Source organism: Amblyomma americanum, chromosome 1 (genome assembly GCF_052857255.1).
Source record: "Amblyomma americanum isolate KBUSLIRL-KWMA chromosome 1, ASM5285725v1, whole genome shotgun sequence".
In the NCBI taxonomy this organism is placed as follows: Eukaryota; Metazoa; Arthropoda; class Arachnida; order Ixodida; family Ixodidae; genus Amblyomma; species Amblyomma americanum.
Window position 1 is genome coordinate 89,378,805 of NC_135497.1, and position 26,071 is coordinate 89,404,875.

The following is a 26,071-nucleotide window of genomic DNA, read 5'->3' on the forward strand; positions in this document are numbered from 1 at the left end:
AACATGTTGCAGATCTCACCTGCAGCACGGTGCAGAGCATGAGAAACGGAAGTGAATTGCTGTAGGTTAGGAAACAGGTCTGAAATTCGGGAACGCGGCTTTCTTATATGAAGCTTGGTCAGTCGTTGCAAGAATCAGTCTCATACTCATCCCTCTGTACAAGAAATTGTGAAAAAATATCTGCGTGCCTGCTGAACCCTTTTGGTGAATATTTGTGGCAAGCATTCATAAATACACGCTGGATCGCACCCGAGTTCTTGCGCCATTCCTCCTCAGAGATCACAATCAGGACCGCAGGCCGACAAAAGCGTCCGTTCAGTAGAGGCACTGGTACATTAACAACATTTAGGGAGGCAGAAATGGACACTTAGTAGGAAATCTGGACATTTGGGACAGCCTGCACTTTTTTCGGGGCACTCAACATGTCCTGTTGCTTCATAAATTGCTTCGTAAACTGTGTCGTTAATTGACTTATGGCATTCGAAATACGGCCCTCGACATGCATATACTTCAGCCACAGAAATCATGCAATTTTTGCATGTTAGCGGCTACTCATCTAATGCGTTTCCTGTTTATGTACGCGTCCCTCAAGAGAAGCATCTTGGGCACTCTTGTTCAGCATTTTAGTCAACGGTCTTATTAGCATCGATCCCGATACCACGTATAAATATTATATATCCCAATGACATCACACTTCTCTTTTCATCCAAACCCTCAGATGATTTCCTCCTACCTCCTAACACCATGCTAAGTTACATCAGTTGTCTCTACAAAAAGGGCCTTATTATAAATAACACAGAAAAAACCAAAGCCTTAATCTTTGATCCGAAAACATGAATGCCGCGTTACCTGGAGATATTGTGCTTAAAAACTGTGCAACTGAAGTTGTACGATCAATGGAATGTTTCGAAGTGCACTTTGACCACGATATGCCTTGGCACGCCCTTATAAATTTCCTCGCGGGCAAACTGTCACAGGTGCCGGGTATATCTGCTCCAGCTGAGTAGTAATGATCCACATTTACAAATCACCGTTAAGAGTGCGTCAAGGTGCGAAAAAATATTTTAATCGACTGTGTGAAAGGCCTTATTCGGATATGACAATTCAGTAGGACGCGTATCTGTGCCCGTGGTGCGCGTTTTCGAAATGTGCCCAATATTTCTTGTAGGCACATAAAATGTGACGGTACTTATAATGAAAGTGGAATTAGGAAACAGCAGTGCATGATTGATTCACCCCTGCTTGCCAAAGCTCGTCTCGATTACGTAGCGGTGATTTTTCAAAAAAAAAATGCTTCCTATGTGTCTTTTTTTTTTTTTGGTGTAGAACGGAAAACTTGACCCACCCGGTCAGGCAAAAATCATGGAATCGATGCGTTCTAGGCGTCACTTATAACCGTTTTCTGTCCAAACCGTACTTCTGTGCGACATAAGCGAAATCCTTGGCATAGTAAAACGTCTCCCGGCATCTGGACGCCTTTTCATACTTGATCGCGAGGAAGAGAAAGATGCCTTCACTCTCGCGCCGCACACCGCTTTCGTGCCCATGTGTGGGATTCCGCACTAGTCGCCATAGCGAACGAGCCGTGCCTGCTGAGCATCTTTCGAGTCGGAAGCCTTGTTCATACCTTTCCTGTGCGACGACACTGAGCTCGGAGCCGGAACCAAGAGCATCGGTGTGTTTTGCCAACCGCAGCGTCAACGCCTGGCGCGGCGACGGGGTGCTTCCACTGGGCTGTACACGCGCGACCACGGTACTCAGCAGAGCGTCGACGGTGCACGCCGCTGCACAGCTGTAAGTGCTGCTTCCATGGCACAGCAGCGAGCCATTTTTGAGCTGCAACAGTCGCGGTCACCCTGCAGCCCGAACATCGCTGTATTTGCTTGGATACCGAGAAGCGTGTGCCTTGTACCCTGCAGCACGACGTACCTTTCGCATGGAGCAGGTGTAACTCTACTCGTGGGAGCATGGGAGAACGCTGCGCACTTGGCCCAGGCTCCGCAACCCTTCAGCGACTTCACGCAGAGAAACATCCACCTTACCCATCCTTATCAATACGAAAAGCGTGTGCCCAGCGATAAAAGTGAGAACTCCGGTCAGTATGAACACCTCCTCCGGACTACAACAGTCGCTGGGATCAGTGTCAAGGCTGTCTACGTCCAGGGTGTGTTTGTATTGTTGGCACACAGCCCACGCCATCGGCTTGTGAAAATTGACCACCTCGTGCTGCCGGCGGTCCACAGCGCTACTGTTCGTCTCTTTCAACTAGCGACAGGCCCTGCTGCTATCCTGTCGTCTCGTTCACTTGCGCCAACTGGACTCATTGCAGTCGAATATGCGGAAGACCTCGACGGCCTGCTGGAAGACTTTGCGCACGGCGTTGGTGGAGTTTTCCGCTTCAAGGCAAACATTTGCGCAGACGAATTCTTTGCGCTTGCGCCAACCGCCATCAAGGTCACTGAACATGCGGAACTCGTAGACCTCCTGTTATATCTGGTTCGTGATGCTGTTGCAGACTCCTTCCGCCTCGCGATCGACACCACTGGTGATGCACATGGAGCGCTTGTGCTTGTCAAAGGATCCGAGGAAGAAACTGTTAACCTGCCACTGGCCAAGGCTGCTGCTCGACTCCTTCGTCTTACCTCCGACTACGCTCACGGTTTTCCCGCTGCGCTTTCGCCATCTGGCCTCCGTGGTGCCATGGAAGACGAGGAAAAACTTGCGCACCGCCTGGAGAAGAAGCGCACCACGTCTGCTGTTGGTGATGGCCAGCTGTACATCGGAGGCACTGCGAAAGAGACGTCAAGTTGCAGTAGGCGCGTCAGCTTCGTCGTCGTGCCTATAGCCAGCAATGAATGACGCGAAGACGAACGTGTGGGGTTGCCACCTGCTGGTGGCTTCGCGAGGCGGCTAGCCTTATTCGGCATCGTGTCTATACGACCAAGGCTCACTGCAAGATGAACGTATAGAGTGGCCGGTGTTGGACTCTTCGCAAAACGCATCGCGGTCATCCGCCATGGCACACTGCCTTCACAGACTCCTTGCCACGAAATTAGCTTCTGATAAATTGCAATCCAGACGGGTGGAGTCCTGATGGAGACGGTGTAAGAAACGTATCCCGGCGCAGGCTTTTTTAAATATATAGAGTGAAGAATTAAGGTGCCACTGGAAATATCAGTTTTTAAGTTCTAATGACGACTTTGTCGTCGGCAAACTGCATTTTTTTGTTTTACACGCAGAGTACACATCGATCGTTGCTCATGTAAGGCCATGGTGCCTTTGCGAATGTGAGCATGGAGTTTTGATGCAAGAATATCTCGCTATATTTTTCCTAACGTCTATCAGTACCTTTGTGCTAATTAACAGCTGCAGGACCGGCGTACCGAACCATAAAATTAGTCAGTGCGACGACACTATGGGGCAGCGGTTTATCACTGCCTGCCGCGGTATGGTGATGAAAACATGGCATGCTACGGATACACATATCTGGGTGTTAGTGTTGTGTTCTGACACTGACATCTGGTGTTTTAACGATACGCACGCATCAAAAGTGTATATGGGGGATGGTGGAGCTTACAAGCCATTTTCCTTTTGTGTTGTCTAATAGATTGAGAGACTGTGGAGATTTCACTAGAATTGTTGTGAAGTATCTATGATAAAGCCATATCATCAGGTGTTCTGCTCATGAACCTCACATTAATGTATAAGATCTTCTTTTTAACCCTCCTTCCTTCCTCTCTGTACGGTTTCCCTTCACCTTTGTTTGAAAAGCTCCATGTGCGCACCCATAAAATATGTTTAGAAGCGGAATTCCCCTCCTTTCTTTGCGTCTATTGTGCATTCACATTCCTGTTTTCATAGAAAAGCTATAATATTGGTAGCGTTCGCTGCTTATATACACGGTCTAGCCTTAGTATATGGGCCTTGACGTTACAGTTCTCAAGGCCGGGTGCACGCTTACACGTCGCCAATGCTGTTACCCGAGCAAATCTGGGCGTCAGCTTCTCGTTTTAATCGGGCTTGCATTAGTTCAAACACTGCGTAATTGGAGCAAATGTTCAGTTTGCTCAGCACAGAGAGAAAGGTGGTGAATCCCCCCAACTAAAAAAAATAATTTACCTTACTGCGATTGATTCCTCAGTCGGCTGGGTTCACGCGGAAGCCTAACCGTAAGACAAAATTGTTCTTGACAGTGTATTACCGCGAGCTGTGCATTTAGATGGCCGTTGCCTAACGGGATACGGCGAGTCAAAAGCGCCAACTATAAGTCGCCACCATGACGCCTCCGAATGTACCAGACCACCGACTTTACAACCAGATAGTGCAATTTTAAATCATACAGATAGAACACCGAGAGATAAGTATGGTTGCAATAAACAAAAATGCCATTGACATCTTCAGTCATTCATAACTGGTGTGCCCTCCTCCTTCCCCCTCAAACAGTCCCCTCCCAGAGTAATCTCTAAATCCGTTCGAGTCACTATACTCCGTTTCATACATAGTAGGCAACGTTGCGGAGGCTGCGGAAGTAGTGCGTCTCCTAAACAATAACCAGAGAGAACAGGAACACCGAAGACCCTGCAGAGTGCAGCCAAATCTCTCCATGTCGATTGCGATGGCTACTGTGCGTGTGTGACAGCACTACAGAAGGAGGCCATAGCTGGATGCCACATTGCAGGGCTACAGAAAGAGGATAGCTGGAGGCCGTACTTCGAGGCAGGACCAAAATTCTCTGGTCTCACAGAAACAGATTAGGTAACCGGTGTTTCGGTGCCCTTTTAAGTAATTCTGACGCAGAGAAAGCTGACGGGAGCTCATTCCACTTTAGCGCACCTCGCGGCACACGTGCCCTCAGTCGGTTTCGGTGCAGGCAGCCCAGTGAATGTGCTGGGCCCGCTCACCATCTTTCGAGTCTTAAGCCTTGCTGCCCCACCAAGCGACATCAAACGCTGTCCTTTTTTACTGTATACGCCAACACGACGACGTTCCAGTACCCTATAGGTTACGCAAACCGGAGCAGTGAGCGAGATTTGTGGACGACGAAGTCAACAGCTGCAACGGCTACGGGTCCCTTTTGGTTAGAGCCCGGCACCTCCTGCAAGCTCAAGAGGTATACCCACAAGTCTTCTTTTACTCCCTCCTTTATCCCTCGCTTACGGGGCGCGGTTCAAGTGTCCGCCGACATGTGATAGAGACACTGAACCATTTCCTTTCCCCCAAAACCAATTGTTAATGCCGAAAGAAATTCGTCGCCCACGTGGCCAAGAAGACAAAAAAAGCCGAGCCCGCAGGGGCGTGTGGTCGCTTGTGCTTCGCGTGGCCCATCGTAAAGTGACCTTTCCGGCGGGTAAATGAGGCGACATGCGATCCTGCAACCCGTAATTCGTGAAGAAGAAGCGTGGAAGCTGGGCCCTACCCAAGCCTCAACGATGTGAGTGAGGCGGGCCCTCGTCTCTATATTTCAGAAAAGCCGCCGCGGTCGTTCGAAACAACCGCGGCGGCTGCGTTTTTATGGAGGAAAAACGCTGAGGCGCCCGTGTGCTGTGCGATGTCAGTGCACGTTAAAGATCCCCAGGTGGTCGAAATTATTCCGGAGCCCTCCACTGTGGCACCTCTCTCTTCCCTTCTTCTTTCACTCCCTCCTTTATCCCTTCCCTTACGGCGCGGTTCAGGTGTCCAACGATATGTGAGACAGATACTGCGCCATTTCCTTTCCCCCAAAAACCAATTATTATTATTATTAAGCCATACAAACATGCTTTTTGCAAGCTCACGTGCCCTTCTGTAATTCCTCTTCTTCAGTACTCTGATGGCACGTATACTGAAACGCTTCCTGACTCTGTGAAGTTGCTACTTCGTACTCACATCGCTACAGATACTTTTTCTCACGATCTTCCATACCATACTCACGTTCGTGACATTATAGCACAGCCTTACAATAGCTCAGTTCAAGGTTCACCCTTCACTGCTGCGGAGATTGAAGCTGTAATCAGTTCGATCGCTGTGACGTCTTCTCCTGGCCCTGATCTAATCTCTCCTCGTGTTGTTCGCGCCTTGTTTAATGCTCATCCCTTGATTTTCGTCTCTATTTTTAATTCTGCTTTGCATTTGAGTTACCTTCTTCAGACTTGGAGAGTTGGAAGGATTATTTTTATTCCCAAACCGAACAGACCAGCGCACCTTCCCAATTCTTACCGGCCTATCTGCATTAATCCGTTTTTCGGAAAAGTGCTCGAACGTTTGTTGTATGGTAGGCTGTACTATTTCCTGTTCCAGAATAATCTACTGCACAAAAATCAGTATGGTTTCACGCATGGCCGTAGTTCTGTTCAGGCTCTCTATCGTTTGCGGGAGTTATTATTTACATATCAGCAACAGAAAGTTCCTGTGGTTCTCATTTCTCTGGACTTCAAGGTGCATTTGATAGTGTTTGGCACCCTTTGGTTTTAAATTTTTTAAGACATCGTTGTCCAGAGAGAGAGAGAGAGAATGAAAAGGAAACGCAGGGAGGTTAACCAGATGTGAATCTCCGGTTTGCCACCCTACACTGGGGATGGGGGATAGGGGTTAGAAAGATGACAGAGAGGAAAACGCAAAAAAAGGAACGTGCACACATGGAGACACACACACACAAGGCGTTCCAGTTAAAGTCTTTCACACAGGCCGGTAGGTTGTAAGAAGCGCAAAAGCGCTTGCACGGCCTTCTTCTGCGACGGTAGGTCCTTTCGATGTTGTAGAATTCTTTTTTCGGATAGCGGTTGGTCGTCCAGTTGGTCAAGTTCGTGGCTAAGTCATGCCCTCTGTAGACTGTACTGCGGGCAGGAGCACAATATATGGCCAATTGATTCTTCATGGCCGCAGCGGTCACAGGTTGGGGTGTCGGTCATACATATGCGGAAGGCATAGGCTTTAGTAAAGGCAACAACCAACCAAAGTCGATATAAAAGCGTGGCGTCTCTACGGCGAAGCTGTGATGGCGCTCGAAGACTTAATGTTGGATCAATTGAGTACAGTCGCATATTTCTTAAATGTTGCTCATTCCATTGCGACTCGGTGCACTCTTAGATAACCGATATTTGACCTATCAATCTCCTTCTTGTACTATTTCTGTGCCTTATTCTGTCGGAAGTCCGCAAGGTTCGCCTCTGTTACCTTTACTTTGGAACATTTTAATTTATGACCTCTTAAATCTCACTGTCCCCTCATCTATTCACATTCAGGCATATGCTGACGACACTATTATCCTTGTCCCTGGAAAGACTAGCCGCGAGTGGAAAACATTGGGTTCGAATGTTTTAACATTAATCCAAAACTGTTGTGGCAAGTATTGTGTTCCCTTAAACCCTCAAAAGTGTTCTTATGTTTTATTTTTTAATGGAGTCCCGGCGTTGCGCAAACGTAAGCCAACTATATGCCTAGACAATTACAGTCTCAAGTGTGAACCCAATATTAAATTATTAGGAGTTGTTTTTGACTCCCAGCTAAGCTTTATTCCTCATGTTAATCATTTGCAAGAGAAAATTATTGCATCTACGACCAAGCTCCTTGCATCTTGCATTTGCATCTTGCATCAAGCTCCCTGCATTATTGAATCTACGACCAAGACTGGTGCCTACAGTTCTACGAGAACTGTTGCTCTTCATGTCCTTGGCAATGTTCTTCCATTGCCTATTTATCTGGACCAATTATGTGCAGAGTTTATGCTTTTTACATTACGGCAACCCGTTGTCTACGGCAAGACATTTTATAACCCGTTTGAAATTCAGCCAGTACATAATATCTGGTCTGACCATCCCTCATTGAAATATAAATTTTCTTTTGCTCAACTTAGTTATCAGGAATCCTTGGCTTTTTCGTGTCAACGTGCATTGCATATCTACACAGACGGGTCATTCACTCATCACAGTGCTGGTGCTGCTTTTGTTGTTCTTAGCTCCATACAAAATATTTTATACGTTCATCGCATTTCCTTAGAACCACCTTCAAGGGCCTAAATATGCCGCCGAGCTTGTAGCATTTCATGCTGCTGTTGCGTTTGCTATTAATAACCCTCCTTCTATGCCCGTTCATTTCTACACTGATTCTCTATCTCTGCTTTCTGCCCTGTCTTCAGTTACTTCATTTAACCCGACAATTATTTCTATTAACAAAGATCTCTATCGCTTGTCTTCTCTTGCCTCATTTCTTTTATTTCATATCCGGGGTCACTCCGGAATTTATGGAAATGAGTTAGCCGACCAGGCTGCTGGTAGGGCAGGGCAATATGGCAATTTACACACTTCTACCCTTTCACGCCGTTTTGTGCGTTCCCGTTTACACCATTCTTCACTTCTTTTATGGCGAGCTTATTGGCAAGAAAATAATGGCGGCACAAAGTTATTTAACTGGATCCCCGATACGCTCAATATTCCTTCCATCCGTCTATACTTAGGAGTCCTCTTATTACTTTACTCACTGGGCATGGCCGATTCCCTTTCTATTTTAAAAAAATTGGCTTATCTCCTTCTTCAATTTGCTCATGCGGTGTTTTGTGCGAAGATGTTAATCATTACTTCCGGAATTGCTCCCTTACTGCTCCTTTAGTTTCCCGTTTAAAGTCTCTCTGCTCATCTGACATTACACTGTCTACTTACCCCTCTCTTTTGAATAACCCTGCTGCTTGTGCTGTTCTGATTCAAATGGTTCATCTCATCAGCAGCACAATTCCTACGCATTCCCGATGAGTACCTTTGTCACTATAATTGTCCTGCTTAAGCTCTGTACAGAGAAGTGCTCTGTGTTCCCTTGCTGGACAATGATGTATCTCTCTGTGGTCTGACACTGTGTTTGAACCAACTGTGCCTGTGATTTTATCTGTGCTGACATTTTCCGTGACTTAATCTGTGCTTCTGACTGTCTGTGGTGTCTGTACCAACTGTGCCTGTGACTTTATCTGTGTTGACATTATCTGTGACTTTATCTGTGCTTCTGTGTGTCTGTGGTGTCTGGACCACCTGTGCCTGTGACTGCATCTGTGCTGACATTCTCTGTGACGTTATCTGTGCTTCTGTCTGTTCTGCGCCTTTGGGGTTATATGTTTTTTGTTTGTTTGTTGTTTCTATTTTCCTGCTTTTCTCTTTAAATTAAGTTTTTTTTTAGCGTTTAGCTCCTTTTCTTTTTTTTATTGGCTTTAAGCCCGGTAAAGCATTACTGGTCTGGGCTCTCTCTCTTTCATTTATGTCTTTTTTAAATTTTTTGTGAGAGGACCAATAAAACGGTAAAAGGGCCTCGTAGACATGGGCCCTGCAGAGCTCTCAATAACAATCCCTCAGGTGACAAACCCTCTGTTGTGTTTTGTTTTGAGAGGCTTGTCAACATCTTACATCATACCAGTGGGTTATTTTTTTACCCGCTATCTCAAGAATGACAAGCTTCATTCAATGACAATGGAAGTCATGCAGTCAGTTGAAGAGGTTGCCTTTCGCGTCGCAAGAATTGTTGCAGACAACCAAACCAATGTTGCCCTGTTCAAGAGCCTTTCAGAGGAAGGTGCATTTCTATTGCTGCATTTGTACTCTCGGTGCCTCACCTTTTCAGGGAAAGTGACCCCCTTTCTTGGCGTTCGACCAAAACCACCTGAAAAAAAAAAATTCCGCACGAACTTTCTCGAAAGAGAATAAGTAGATGAGGGGCAGGCCATTCGAGGTGGATTTTACTTGAAGAAGATATTTGACATTCAATCCACACTTCTACTTAAACCTGTTAAGTTCTTCACACGGGCTCATGTTGAGCCAAACAACCTTGAAAAAATGAAGGTGCGCAGGGCAACAGATATATTCTCCCCGCCTACGATAGCTACACTTTACTTCCTCCAAAATAACCCACAGTGCCATCCTGAAGCTTGTGCGTTTCAAGATAGTTCCGCCACGATCATTTTTATGAGAATGATATCAAAATGGTACGCCTTGCACAACATCGCATCAGTGAAGCCATGGAGACACCAAGAGGAGCCATTCTATCTGCCAGACTACGAGCGACTCCCTTGGTTAGAGTTGGACTTTCTGTGCTATGCTGAAGACATTCAGGCCCAAGGAGACACGTCGAAGCAAAGACTAACCAAGGAAACGTACGAAGCAACAATCTTGACAACGAGATAAACAGTGGCACTAATTGAGTACCTCCTTGATCACATCAAGTAAGTATCTTTAAAACGATATCTTCATTCTGTCTTACACTAGTGCACTGCATTTAATTGAATATCTTGTTTTCAGCTTCCGATACGTCCTAACGCAGGCCCTCAACAGCGATCCTGTAGAATCGCTTTTCAGCAGCCTAAGGCAATTCAATGGCGGGAACGACAGGGTTTACGCAAGGGCTGCAGTTTTCACGTCAGAGAAAATATTGAAGGTACCATTTGCGAAAAAAATAATAAACGGAGACAATACATATTTCCCCATGCTTTGTGCAGGTTGGCATCTTGCAAGCATCAAAGTCGGCAAATACACCTATCAACTCTGAGGCAAGGACAGCTGTAAAACTTGGCATTCATTATTACGCCCGTCAGAAAGTTCTACTTCATGATTACGAAAGTCGTACCTTGCCGGCTGTCATCACGTCTGCTGCGAGAAAGCTTTCTAGTGAGCTTGGATTCATTCATGTGTGGTGCGAACCAGCAACTGACATAGAGTTAGCACCGATTGCATACTTGGCTGGTTACGTTACACATGCATGTGAACAGAAGGTATGAATATGTTTACGAAATTGCATGAAACATTTTTTTTTATTTTGGCTATTGTTTTCAGTGCCTACCCTTATTTTCATTATTTTATATATGACCAAAGTTTAAATATATTCGAGTGCTTACTTTACGGTGTCATTAATTTTATTTTATGTCTGTCCCCATTCTTTTCCTAACCGTTTGTTGTCGTTTTCAGGTGCCTTGTGGTTCTTGCAGAACCTTACTGCAGGTAGCAAAGCCAACTGAAGAAATTTATGGACTTATCTAGAATCTTGATGATGGACGCCTGAGGTATCCGAAAATAGAAATAGTTGCCTTGTGCAAGTTTACATGCACCTTTGTTAGCAAGGTGATGAAGTGCCCAGTGGTCAGAAGAAGCAGCAAGCTATGCAACATGTTGTTTTCAGCCCTTCTTCTCTATTCTGAGCAATGTCCGGAGTTGATTTGCGAGAGAGAAGACCGCAGTCACACCAAGGACCTCTGCAAAGCCTTTCTAACCAAAGTAATACGACCACTGCTGACCAATTGGGCTGGAAACGTCAATCTTACGGTGGAAAAAATTATACTTGGTCATAAATACCTCTTTCGAGGAAAGTTCTTCGCTTGTAAAATAGGCTTGAATTCCTTCGATGCATCACGTGACTTCAAAATAAAACGAAAAACATTAGCTGAGCCTGCGGGCATCTGGTTGAACTGCTGTCTTGTGTTTCTTTTGCGAAAGTTTGTGTCAGCAGTATATTTACGTGGTGGTACCCACTTGAAACTATTTCCAGCGAAAACGGAGCAACAGGCTGAACTATAATGCTGAACGTTACGACCACAAACGTAAGTTTACAAAAAGTGCACGTTGAACAAGTGGCCCGAAACCTTGTCCCGAGTTCAAGATTGTAATATGTAATAAGTTATTACAGTGGTTGAAACGCCCGTAACTGAATGGGTGACCGCTCGGCGAAGCGCACTTCTGCCTCGATTCTCGGTGTAAACGCAAGTCCACGTGCGATTTGGAAAAGCCCAGTGATGGTGACATGCCGCTATCACGCTATCAATAGCAAACTTACACGTGACATCAGCATAATGTGTGAAACGCAGCTCATAAATGCTAAAATTATAAAGCGCCTACCGCGCGGATGCTTAAACGAAAGCACTGCCTCGGCCGCTGCGCACAGCTCTCCGGCCGACCCCGTCACGGAGCGGTGGCGCCGCAGCGGCGGCGATGAGAACTAGGCGCAATAGGGCTCTTTCAGGCGACGCGACGGGCGGCACCAAGCTCGCCTCCATTGAGCGGCCGTGGTAGTACAAACGGTGTCCCCACCCTGAAAGCCGAGGCGAGCGGGCATCCAGGCACCCTTTTAGAAGGGATGTTTCCGGAAAACAAACGTCTGCGGATGTTTCCATTTCGTCTTCTCCACGTTTGCTGAGCACACCGACGTAAACACTTGAAACCCCCGTATTTAACGCACTTAAGTCGAAAACTGAGGCTGTGTTGGCGAAATGAAAAATTTGTTTTCGAGGAAAGGTAATCATACAGTATCTGACACCGGAACCGCGCCGCAAGGGAAGGGAGGAAGGTGGGAGCAAAAGAAGAGGTGCCGTAGTGGAGGGCTCCGGAATAATTTCGACCACCAAATATCTTTGTGGACACCTAAACCGCGCCGTAAGGGAAGGAATAAAGGAGGGAGTGAAAGAAGAAAGGAAGAAAGAGGTGCTGTAGTGGAGGGCTACGGAATAATTTCAACCGCCTGGTGATCTTTAACGTGCACTGACATCGCACAGCACACGGGTGCCTAAGCGTTTTGCCTTCATAAAAACGCAGCCGCCGCGGTCGGGTTCGAACCCGGGAACTCCGGATCAGTAGCCGAGTGCCGTAACCACTGAGCCACCGCAGCGGGTTACAATCGCTTTTTGTGGAAAGGAAATGGAGCAGTAATTGTCTCATACATCGGTCGGTGTACACCGGAACCGCGCCGCAAGGGAAGGGAGGAAGGATCTTTAAAGTGCACTGACATCACACAGCACACGGGCGCCTTTCGCATGCGTTTCGCCTCGATCGAAACGCGGCCGCCGCGATCGGGTTCGAACCCGGGTACTCCGGCTCAGAAGACGAGCGCCTTAACCACTGAGCCACCGCGGCAGGTCTCTTTGAAGTGCACTCACCTCGCACAGCACACCGTTTTTGTTTTACATTCTAAAGATTTTTGCGCCAAAACAACACACACTGAAAAACGACGACACTTCAGACAGCACTCAATGCTACAGTTGCGTGCCTCAATGATATGGGCCTATTAATGTCATCTGAAAAAAAAAAAACAGTGGCCTATATGGTACGCCCTCGGCCATGCAATATTAAAATCATGCCCACTCTCCAATTCCATGGAATCGCATTCCTCTTGCAAAGAAGCGGCAAATGCCTGGGTAACACCACTGATTATAAAATCAACTGGGCCTCCGCGGCACGCCTCCTTGCTCAAGGTGAGGGAAGTACTCTCTCTCGCTCGCCGCTTATATGAGGTGAGTGCTTCAGCCCGTATCGTGTATACGCTCCCGCTAATTAAGTTTTGCCCACAACTCTGGCGCCAGCTTGACCCCAGATAACCACATACAGCCATTAGACATCTCGAATACGGCGTTGTGTATGTCCAGTATATATCCAGATTTACCAACATAGCATTGAGGGGATATATAGTGGATTATCAGAAATGCAGACGTACTTCTAAAATAGGATGTAGTACAGATGTCACGACTGGACATTTTTACATCTAGTAGATGTGTACATAGGGACAGTTTCACGTCTAAAGTACTTCCTATGCATTAATAGCGATGTCTCTGCCAAGAACCTGCTTACAACTTTAGTCGAAGCTGGTCAGCAATAATGAGAACAATGAGCACAAATTACGTGAGGTAATTAGGGCCGAACATTCCGGGGACCTTCTGACGGGAATTGTACACGACCGAACCGTTTGTCGCAGGGGTTCCGGATGGTGTCAAAGGATTCGTGTGTTGTGATGCACACAATTATGAAATTTATTAGCTGATGTAATTAAGAAGTATATCGGATGTAGGAAAGTAGGCTGTAAGTCGCAATACGAGTGCAAAATACATTAGGTAGAGGGCGTTCTTTGTGTCTTAGAAGTAGGGTGCCTCGGAGCTGGCATCCAGGCACCCTATAGGGCCAGCCAGCGAGAAGTGCCCACGCGCGGTTAAGCTGGAAGATGGTCATTTCCGCGCCGGAGGCGTACAGTATTCAACCGGATCGCGACCACACGATGCCGTTGCTGCAGTTATCAGAGCTTTGCCCCCAACATATATCTTAGGATCTCTGTTGCAGGGATGTGCGCGCACTAACAGCATAGAGGAGCCGCTAAACGTCACTGCGTGAGTTCTCTAGTGCCGGCCACACAGAGGGAGCATGTGAGCGGGAGAGTTCACTTCCCTGCATTTCACATACTGAACTCCCTCGCCGCACACCCGCCCCGCCACGTGGAGCTGATATGGGTGCCTAACCACTCCTGGAATCCCGGAAATGAGGTCGCCAAGGTTCTCTCAACCGGGCACCGGTGGCCTCCGATCTGGGGGTCTCGAGGGCGCGCACATACCCATTCAGTGAACTGACGCGGGCACACGAGGGCGAGCATTGGCTCTCGCCCTTGTACTGGGTCTCTTCGTCCATCAGTTTTTTGTCTTGTCTCCACAGTCACTTCCAGCCGCGGCTGCACGCCGAGCTGGGTGTTCGCGGACTCTGCGTTTCCTTTCGCAATCTCGTGCACGCCGCAAAACTTATGCGACCACTTAGCCCGTTATCGTCTGAAGCAGTCACCCAAGGGATGCATTAGCCACCACGATTATTATTTCTAGGACGTCATGACATCACATCGAACGATAGGATCGTCAGTGGCGAAAAGGTAGACAGAGGCCCGCGTTCCCACGCGCCTCGCTCCGTTAAATGGCAATCAAATTTAACCGCCGCCCCCTCTCCACCGCATATCTTCCACCTCCCACTATTTCACAACTTTGCACTACGTCCCCGCACTACAGCAACATATACGGGGCCACGGCGGCCGAATTTCGGTGGAGGTGAAATACATAAAAACCCGCCGCGGTGGCTCTGTGGTTAGGGCGCTCGACTACTGATACGGAGTTCGCGGGTTCGAACCCGACCGCGGCGGACGCGTTTCGATGGAGGCAAAACGCAAAGGCGCCCGTGCGCTGTGCGATGTCGGTGCACGTTAAAGATCCCCAGGTGGTTGAAATTATTCCGGAGCCCTCCACTATGGCACCTCTTCCTTTCTTTTTTCAGACCCCCCTTTATCCGTTCCCTTACGGCGCGGTTCAGGTGTCCGCAGAGGTGTGAGACAGGTACTGCGCCATTTCCTTTCCTCAAAAACAATTTTCATTTCTTCAAATACATAAGACCTCTTTGTGCTGTGCGATATCAGTGCACGTTTAAGAGCCCCAGCTGATTCAAGTTAAACCGAAGCCCTCTTACTCTCTTTCTTTTTCCACTCCCTCCTTCACCCTCCCCTGAAGGCGCGGTTCTGGGCTTCAGCGCGAAGTGAGACAATGTTTGCGGTGGTGGTGGTAGTGGTTTTATTAAAATAATAGTAAAAAGGAAGGAAAAGATTTTTGCTAGGCCCGGCATCTGCCATCGATACTGAAGCACCTGAGCTGGGACAGCGGAAATAAAGGATAGCAGGCAGAATGGAGAAATGAAATGAAAGAGGTGAGGGGACGGGAAGAGAGGATAGGGGGAGAAGTAATATGTACAAAGTATTTACATAAGAAATGTGTCCAGGTTGTACGCGTGATTAGTTCATTTTAGAGGAATTAAAACACGCGAACAGCACTGTGTTGGCTACAACTGGAGTGGGGCGTCCAGTTATCAATCGTTCAAGGTAGAACTCGCGGAGCGTTCGGTCACTGCGTGTAATTACCTGACGGAGAACAGACGGGACGTCAAGCCCGTGTGTTCGAGGAAGGCACAGAGGCTCACCAAAGTTCGCTCACGAGTGCGCGCACTGCCCTGCGGCCACAATAGCGTCTTGATGGAGTCTGGTAGTATGCCCTGCGCCCTATAGGCCGCGAGCATATCGCGACGAGCATCGGCGAACAGTTATTGCGGCTTTTCTTTCCTCGAGTGTTACCACGAATGCAAGGCGAAGGCAACTAAAGGTATGTGCTTGGCTCGTGATGCACGTGAGGAATTATGCAACCTTTGATAAAGCCGATGCCTCGCGGCATTGGTTGTAGACAGAGCGTGCGTCAGACAGCAGACATAGCTTCGTAAGTGTTTACTCCAAAATCCATACACCATTTTTATTCTGCTTGCTTTTCAGACGTTCTACCTAACAGCTAAATTAACAGGCTAACGTGTTCGTTTACAAGCCAATCTCTTATGTGTGCGGGCTAATATGCGTAATTCAAATAAAATGTGTAGTTGAGGAGTAGTTAAGCTCACAATGGAGCTCGCTTTTGTGTGTTCAAAAGCCTGGCCTGGAGGAACGGCTGCAGCAACAAGCTGGATTTCATTGGCGATATAGGTAACTTCGGTTTCGTTGCACACCGTAAAATATCATACTTTTTTCAACCACATTGTGCCCGTTAACGCCGAACACATGTTGTCGGTGCAATATTTAAGAGAAAAAAATAGAGCCGCTTATGGACAAGATCAGAGCGTGGCTGACTCGATCGGCCGAAGCGTCAGCTGTGCAGGCGTTAAGTGAACTGCGACACCGCAGTCCCGGGCAGAAGTTAAATGAAGTCATCCTCGGCAGGTATATATGGATAGGGTTGCCAATTATGCCGTATACTGTGGCACAGTAGCGACTAATATTTGTCGCAGCAGTCTTAAATGCTTATATATTTGGATGCGTTTATGCAATGGTTTGTAATAAAATGCTTTGTATTGCATTATGTAAGCACTTTGAGCGGTAAAGAGAGTCAAGAGCCCCAAATGACGGCGCAATTCAGGTACCTCGTTCACAAATCATAAGTCAATACATTTTTTTTTAGGATCGTTCCTGATGTCCTAGACCAGTTCCTTTCAAACGAGTGCACTACAGATGCTGTAACACCCATTATTGTTGAGAAACCATGGCGCACGTCTACAACTCTTACATCTCAGAAGTGATCACAGTACACTGCAAGAAGTAATACCACTTGTGTATTTAAAGCAGGCAAAAGCAGCTCGCGTGCCCAGAAATGGATATTATAGTGCAGTAAGGAAAATACACGTTTATAAAAGTACTAAGAAATTTTCGGCTTTTTGTATATCCACTGTATGTGATTTTGTACCGTTTTATCCGATTACATGGAGTTTTTTTTATATAAAACTGCTATATTTGCTGCGGAGCACCGCGTTTGAGTTTGGTTGCATAGCTATAGTCGGATACAACTTAAGTCTGCAGTGAAGCTCCGCCCACATTCAGGACCGGCGCACAGAATTCCTCCACGACAAAAATGTAGGCCGTTTTTAAAACTTCTCTTGTCACCTAAACAAGAAGCTAACCATAAGAAAAAAGTTATAAGCTCTAGAATTTTGGTACCTGGCTTGTTTAATAAAGTCAAATATTAAAAAAGCTGATTTCGTTCACTTTTGTGACTGGCTAGCGGAGTAATACAGTACGCCGCGGACCATGGCCCAGTGTTAACAACCGCTGTTTTTTTAAGTTGTATCCTACTATAGGCGGTGACTTCGGTGAATAATAAATTATTATTTACCCAACGAGCAATTACAACCTGTACTGCACTTCTGGATAAACTTAATCGCTCTAAATACCAAGCGTCCCAGCTATCGTAGATTAAAAATTTACCGAGGCAAGATGGGTGGAGACAATTTCTACCACGTTTTTTACATTGTATGTATGCGCTCAAAGTATTTTCTAAATTGGTGGTTCATGGTTCCGAGAGTTTAACGCTCTAAAGCTACTTACACTATGAGGGACACCGTAGGGGCTCCGGATAATTTCGAGCACCTGGGGTTCTTTATCGTGCACCGACATTGCACAGCACATGGGACTTTAGCATTTCGCCTCCATCGAAATGCGACCGCCGCGCCCAGGATCGAACCCACGACTTTCCGGCCAGCAGCCGAGCACCACAACCACTAAGCTACCGCGACGGTTGCATTTTTTTTGTCAATTTTAATAACGAAAAAAATAGAAAATAAACTTTTTAGCTATTGCGTTTCCGGCGACAATTCTGGCACCAAACTGCAAAGCGGGCCAAAAGAACGTCTAATTGATCACTTTTTTTTATTTTGATGTGCGCTGTAGATAAGTTTTTTTTCGCTCTGAAAAGAAAGCGCGCGAAATATGAAAAAATCCCACGTGACCATGACAGCGCTCTGAAATGAAGAATTCGTGAACGTAGCATCATTCGATGATGCCGCGAATGTGACGAGGCGGAAACAATCAAGGGGGCTCTGGAGGTGAAATTGAAAGCAGCACCTGTGAGCCGGCCGCGTTCAGTGCGGAAGAGACAGCGGCCAAATTATGCCAAATTAGCCAAATTATGTCGAGCCACCGCACCGAGGGTAATGGCACTTTCGAAATTCTAAAAACTGATATGGCTATTACTAACGACCGGCTGCAAATCTCTAGTTACAACTAGGTGTCTAACTGTATTAACTAAGAAGTTAATTATCAAAAATTAGTTAACCGGCTATCTAGTTAACTTTACTCACCTGTTTTCTGATGTCGGCCGCAGAAGCCCTCTTCATAACTCAAAAAGGGTATTTTTAAAAATTAGCGCCTGGCTTCCCTGAAACACTTTTTTTTTGTGTTTCCCATAAAATTAAATTAACGGACATTGTCATATATATATATATAAACGTTGGCTTACGCCCGTGTCCCTTCTTCCAACGATGCGCGGCCGGGTGCGCAACGGCGGCCGTCGACACTTTCGTCACCGCACTAACGGATGGCTTCCACGGAGGGCGCCTCCCTACGGCACTGAGGGGTCAGCCTGCGTTGCAGACGGCGCTGAGGTCGTTTTCCCTCCAGCAATTGTTTTTTTTTTATTTTTTAAGAGGCCTTTCTGTTTCTCTTTCCTTCACTAAGAAGGTCCTGTTTTAATTTTTATCCTGCTAATTTCACAGACGCACTTTCGCACAATGAAGCCTAGCGCTCGTCTCTCTACGGCATTTGTGAGCAAGTGAAAGAGAATAAAGAAAAAAAGTTATAATGAAACCCTGAAGCTGGACAAAACGAAAAAGACTGCTAATAGCGGTACAAAAAATACGACAGTGATATTAGTTAAGAAGTCACGTGAAGTGCAAAGCAAACAGGAATAAACTGCGAGGCGTGCTGAAGCAGCACAGGCGCTTTTGATCACCACGCAGATTTTCACGTGCCGCGTAAAAAAGTGCCGACGCTAAAGCCGCAAAATGATGGAAGAATATATGCAGCCCGCCCGTTCCGATGAATGCAAATTACTTCTTAGTTCGTTTATATTTCACGACAGACGTAAGAAGAAAGAAAGAAAGAAAGAAAGAAAGAAAGGAAGAAAGAAAGAAAGAAAGAAAGAAAGAAAGAAGGAAGGAAGGAAAGAAAGAAAGAAAGAAAGAAGGAAAGAAAGAAAGAAAGAAAGAAAGAAGGAAGGAAAGAAGGAAAGAAAGAAAGAAAGAAAGAAGGAAGGAAGGAAGGAAGGAAGGAAGGAAGGAAGGAAGGAAGGAAGGAAGGAAGGAAGGAAGGAAGGAAGGAAGGAAAGGAAAGGAAAGGAAGAAAGAAAGAAAGAAAGAAAGAAAGAAAGAAAGAAAGAAAGAAAGAAAGGAAGGAAGGAAGGAAGGAAGAAGGAAGGAAGGAAGGAAGGAAGAAGGAAGGAAGGAAGGAAGGAAGGAAGGAAGGAAGGAAGGAAGGAAGGAAGGAAGGATAGGAAGAAAGGGAAGAAAGAAGAAAAGAAAGAAAGGAAGAAATGAAGGAAGAAATTAAGAAAGAAAGAAGGAAAGAAAGAAAGAACACCCAGACTGAACCTGTCCTCGCATAAAGAAAAATAAGGAAGAATCGGATGGTAGCTGGGAGACGGTCTCCACATAGCCTGCCAACCAAAGTGTTTTGCACAGACGCAAAGCGACCAGTGGGCTCACGCGGTTTTATGAGAATGGGTACGCCTACGGCGGGAGTAATCGCATTATTTCGTCCTCTCTACCACTGTCAATTACTTCATGTGAAGTTCAGTGCAGTGCGCGATCGAGGATGTGACATCGTTATTCAGTGGGCCCCGTCCCACATCGGCCTCCCTGGAAACGAGGCTGCTGACAAGCTAGCCAAGGAGGCTCACAACAACAGTGCTGTGCCCTTGAGTGTCTCTGTGTCCAGCTACGACGTAGCCCGACACATTATTCGGCACAAACTCACTGAGCGTCATCCAGACCCTCGTGTGGCAAACCGTCCCGCATCATCACGCTCGACGACTTTGGCCCTAAGGCACGCTCAGTTCTCCGAATTCGCATTGGATGTGCATGGACGGCAGACGGACGCCAACGCATCCGATCGAGGTGAGGGCGATGCCCTGTGTCGTGAGTGCGGTGATGTGGAAACGGTCGAACATTTGCTTTGTGTGTGCCCCGCGTTTTCCAATCCACGTGCCACGCTCATCGGTGCATACCGCGAACTTGGCCTCCCCTCTGCCACTGTGGGAGACCTAACTTTTCCGAACTCTACACCTAGCAACTGACGCAGTGCTCTCAGCTCCCTTGTCCTCTTCATACATGAAGCGGGCTTCTACGATCGCATCTAACAACATTTAAACTGCCGTGCCCTACTTTCACGTGTGTGTGCACCGCAATTACAGCTTTTGGCCTGCCCACATGTAGTGCTCCTCGCTATACACCGTGGCATCGCCGCCCCATCCCGCTGGCCTTTTTGTGCCCGTGACTGCCATTGTGCCACCCTGTGTGGACCGCATTCAGTGAAAGGAGCTTGGCCCTGCATTCCCAGTGTTTGTACATTGTTCCCGTGCGCCCCACTTCTGGGAGCCCCCCCCCCCCCCCCCTCGTCTCCTGCGATCCCCCTTTCCCCTCTCCCGACCAGACTTGGTACCCCTCTCCGATAATTTCCATACCACTTCCGAGCGCAGCCCAGTTGCGGTAACCCCTAGCAATAAAAGAGGCAGTTACCGGGCTGCGCATTCCTCCTCTTACCACTACTCTCCCCCTCACCGAACCCCCCAAGAATCACACACTCTCCATCGCTGCGACATCCAGGATCGAGGAGTCGTCCTGGCGAACCAACGCATAGCGGGAAGAACGAAACAGGGCGTCCCGGAAGCGACGAGCAAAAACCAAAGAAAGCAAACCCCCGCGCTCTGTCCTTTTATCTTCTCTTTCTTTCACTTCCTCCCCTGCTCCACCTTCAAAAAACGGAGCACGAAAGAGCAAGACAAAAGGAGGAAAGTGCTACGCACAGGCAGGTGAAAAAAAAAACAAATGGAAAAACACCACTGACAAAAAAAAAGGAGAGCAAGGCGAGCGACCGGCGAAACGCAGGCGTTTTTCCTGAAGAGCGCCGCGCCGTCATCAGCTTCGCCGTTTCTCCACGCGACGATTGTTAGCTGCCCCGCGGAGAAAACGCGTGTGTCCGGTCGCCTCCGCCGGTCGCAGACAAACGAGGCGAGCGGGGGCTCCGTGGGCGATCGCCGCGGTCGGTCGGCCGATCGGGCGCGAGCTGCCCGGCGGAAGGGACGCGACGTGCACGCCATCCGCTTTGTGGACGAGGATCAGGGCGGTGGGCTGCGGGCACGCGATTGAGGAGCAGAGAGCCGTGGTATGCTAAGCGGGCCTGTAGCAGCAGTAGGTGCCAGCTGCGCGCGCCGGCTCGAAGGGCGCATTCTTGTTGCAGGATGCCTCCAGGATCGAACACTTTGTTGCCGCGCAAATTCATGCTTCAGGATAACGAAAAATGGGGACGTGTGGCTGTGAAATGGCGGCCTAAAGGTGCTCCAGTATTGTGTCGGCCACGTGGGTGACGGAGCCGACAGCTCTGCAAGTGGCCGCCCAGTGGGTGCCTGGGGCGGTAACCATTGTGGTCTTACTGTGGGCCACAAGTCTCTCTTTCCGCGACTAGATCGCATCCTTTCAGAGGCACGCTTGCGGGTATGAATGCATACTTACGCATTTCGTGCAACGTCATGTATGTGTAGCGAGTCAGGAAATACCTGTAATAAAGGTCAGTATCAGAAAACTAGAAACAATATAAATTCCAGTCCATGAAGAGGAGGGAAATTATTTTTTCTCTCTTCGAGGGCTTGCCATGTGGCATCAGATGGGGCTGTCAATAGGCGTAGGTGGCCGTGGAGTCTAGTTTCATCCAGAAACCTGAGCAGGCTCCAGCTCTTGAAGAGAAAACTTTATGAAAGGAAAACATGTTAGTTCACTTTGCACGGGTTAACCTTGGAGCGAAAGATCGAAGAGTAGTTGTGAATGATAGGCAACATTTTAACCAGGTGTTCTGTGTGCCGAGCAGTTATATTCTACAGAACGCGATTCTCGAGAACGCATTACGACGCCTCCCCCGGTCGCTCGTGGCATGAGACCCCAATCGGCGCCGATCCACACAACTGCGTTAGCATATAGACCTTTTCACTGTTCACAGCTTGATCGAGCGTACGTGCGCCTTGCACTCTGGTGCGCATGCGCAGTAGATGCCTGTGTGAAATCCGCAAATCAGATCGATGCTGGCAGAGCCAGGAGGAAATATGCCTGCGCTCAAAAAGGCAACTGTGAAAAGGTGTATATGGACGGTTCGCGACTCCTGTCGGCGCCTTAGACGATGCATGTGTCAGAGTGTCGCCTTGCGAATCCCATAAGCTGTCTTCTTGGGAATCCCCACGGCGTCGGACTGACTGACGCTGAGGCCTTGGACTGAAGACTCCACGCGCTTTGCTTCAACCGCCTTCTTCTTCCCTCTCAATAAATGATCATTCCTTCCTTCATTCCTAGCCGCCGTCTGTACCTTCCGAGCAGCTTCAGCGGCAGGAAGGACAAAAGTCTCCACCGGCGTCGGCTAATGCTAAAGAGTCAACTTCAGCGGCTGCACCAGACGCTACAATAATGTTCGGGCAAGTGTTTCTACCTGTGAGATGAAGATGACTTCTGCGCGACGGCTCAACGATTGGGAGCCTAGTGGTGCCACGGCCGCGGTGGTGCCAACGCCTTGAACTAAACGACTGGCACATGCGCAGGCGAGAAGCAAGTTAACCCTCTGTGCAGACAAGGACTGGCCGCCGCTGCTCACATAAACATTGAACAATCTACTTCGAAACAAAGCACTTGTGAAAAGCTTCTGGGATCTCTAATCGAGCCTAATTTGTGAACCGTGATGAAGCGCACTGCACACAGAAGGAAACGTATTGGAAGGCGCACAAAAAGGCCAAAAAGGTTTGTTTTTGTCTTCATGGCGAAAGGTTGTGCATTCTTTCTACGTGCTCCATGGAATCGTAATTCCGAGCATTTAGAAGCGGAAGGGGGAAAAAACAACGAGCCTGCCAGGATTCGAACCTCGAACCTTCTGATCCGTAGTCAGACGGGTTATCCGTTGCGCCACAGGCCCGACCAGGTGGGTAGGTACGTGTAATCGATGCAATGACCAACGTCCCTGGTTACTCAACTGATGATAGCCTGTGAAAGTGAAGCTACTAATACTTTGCAGTTTTGCAGTCAGAGTTGCGTGTTAATCCACGGAATGCAAAAATGTTGAACAATCTTGGGCAAGTCTTGGAAGCCTCCGGGGCATATGAAGAAGCGCACGCTCACTGCGCTCAAGCGATCAGGTAACCATGGCTCGTTTGAGATTGCGGTGAAATTGTTTCCAACCACCTTCGCACATTTACGTCCTTTTTGCCTTGAACGTAACCGCAGCCTTTCGAGCCTTCCAGCTGGAGAGGGCGTCGCATAGTTGTGCTTAGCGATGTTTCTATTGAGTCCTGGGCTCACACTCACATTGAAACATCAAATGATTGCTAGTTTTATTTTTACTTTGTCACCTTAGTCAACGGCTCTTATTTTTGTCTTTTTTTTTTCCCAGAGAGGAAAATGGATCAATAACGGTTCGCGTGTAGAAATCAGTGAGATGCTGTGGAGTGACACGTCCAATATGCTGTTTACTTGCTGTGGTGTCTTCTCGAACGATAAGAGAAGCTATCAGGAGGTCCGCAGTCGGGTGCAGACCGTTGATGAGATTGATCAAAAAGGAGTCAGCAACAGTGGTTGATGGTAATCAGCAATAAATTTCTTTTGTTCCTCTTTTCAAATTTCGCAGTAATTATAAATTCAAGGACCAAGCTCCCCTGCAGGCCACCTCCTCTGGCATGAGCTAAGAGTCTTAATCGGAAACGAATCGATGAAAGAAAGTGGCCCAGGAGGAGCGAATGAAACGTGAATATTAATCTTTGATGTCGCTTAAATCAATTAAGGGTATTTTTAATCCAGCCTAAATTAATTAACCATCATTTATAACTGCTAGTGACACGTGTTTCAGGTAGAAAACTGTCAAGCGTCAAACGAAACTATGGATGGCTGAATTTTCCTTGCAGCAACTTTTTTTCGAGCATGTTTGCGAGTATCTTACAAGCCATTCGAAATGCGGAATGCTTGCAGCAAGAGGGCGAGTTTCAAATATCCCTCAGCGATCTGTCCTATCCCTTGGCATTGCGCGCCCTTTTTGAGCAGCTATCAGCGCGCGCAAGCGGGCGGCTATTATAATCTAGCGTTTTGCATGCTCCCTTCAAACAGTGAGAGCAACGTCCAGAATAAAGCTTTTGTAGCGAGAGCTACACTACGTCAGCTTTCCGAGCCTTCAGCGTGGCACCCCTGAGCTGCGTGGCCACCCCTTGACTCCGTGGCACCCCATGAGCGGCACCGTGGCATGCTCATGCATGCTTAACAATGCGCTCGTAAGATAATTTCGCCGACCTGTTCAGTATGCGCTTCGTTACAGCTGTACCAACAGGCAATCAGTCTTCGGTTTGACTTCACTGACGCCTACTTGAACAGGGGAGATTTTCTGCTTCGCATGAATAGGTGAGCGGAAACACACTAATGAGCTTTCCTGTTGTTGCACGCATCCTTCTGTGAGGCCTTTCAGTGGATTTTTTTTTTTCAGAACGAAAGAAGCAGATGCTATGTACGAAAGAGATTTAGAATTAGATGAGAACAATCCAGACTTGTACTACAACGTAAGTATTCTAAACAGGCTTATTCTATAACCCATTCTTTTATTTCCGATTTCTCCGAATATTTTCGTGCTCAAATGCTAGGTCTTTACGATCTTGTGGACGTGCGTTTGACAGCACAAAGGCGATAAGTGTGCTTGCCATTTGTCACTCTTCCTTGTCAATTTTCATCTGAGTTTATCTGTATTTATTTTTTCTGAAGTCCAGTTTTGCTTCAAAAAAAAAACTACAAGCTATACTGAGTATAATGTGACTAGGACAGATTTCACTACGCAAGCTCAATCTATGCCGTGCAAGTCATGGGTACTTCGGTATTTCGGTATTTTTGAGAGACGCGCAGACTCAGTCGCTTTTTCCTCAGCCAGTCTGGAGGAACTACCTTGCATCGTTTCGCGTTACGAAGTTGATGGACATGCAGGCCAATTTCTACCTTTACATAACACACAAGCGACTCTTGGACATTATCGTACAGTGTCTGCTACGTTTGCCTCATGGTTCATTAGCTTCTTTTTTTTTCTTTAACAGCTGAAAGTCATTCTCATGGACCAAGGGCGCAACGACAAAGCCATGTCGTTGTTCACTCGCGCTCTAGAGTTTGATCCTGACCACGAGGTGCGTTGGTATCTACTGGTGCATTCGCCATTTGTTGTGTGACCTCCTACTTGTTACTATACAGATATTTCTAACCTTATTTCTGCCCTTCCTCTTAAGAGTTTAGTATTATCATCTTGCTTGCTTACTTACTCCTTGGCCGTCGCGGTATGGTCTGAGCCCATAAATTATTTGACTGGTGTGTAACAACTCCTGCTCACCCTCAAAAACCGGCAGCCTGAAGTATTGGACACCCTGAAGAAATAGCAACATAACCACGGAAAGCGGCAGCGCGAAGCAACAAGGCGCTTGTCTCGTGTTCTCGTGTCTCTCTTTCGTCCTTGTTGCTCCGCGCTGTCGCTTTCCGTGATGATTCACCGGCTCGCTCGCACCACGATATTAATAGAAACGTAACATTTGAGAGAAGAACGAAATATTAGAAGTTGTAGAAAGCACCGCTTAGGTCGCCACGGTGGCTGAGTGGTTATGGCGCTCGGCTGCTCATCCGGAGATCCCGGATTCGATCCCGGCCGCGGCGGTCGAATTTCGATGGAGGCGAAATTCTAGAGGTTCGTGTACTGTGCGATGTCAGTGCACGTT

At 47.5% G+C, this 26,071-nt stretch overlaps 1 pseudogene across 1 annotated transcript in view; it reads left to right on the forward strand.

The window, feature by feature from the left end:
• Positions 1-26,071, forward strand: part of LOC144110781 (protein O-mannosyl-transferase Tmtc3-like) — a 242,636-nt pseudogene that overhangs the window by 23,018 nt on the left and 193,547 nt on the right. Inside the window, exons 2-4 of the transcript XR_013309927.1 lie at positions 24,646-24,728; positions 24,811-24,883; positions 25,406-25,492. The product of XR_013309927.1 is annotated as a protein O-mannosyl-transferase Tmtc3-like (transcript). The remainder of the gene's footprint in view (positions 1-24,645; positions 24,729-24,810; positions 24,884-25,405; positions 25,493-26,071) is intronic.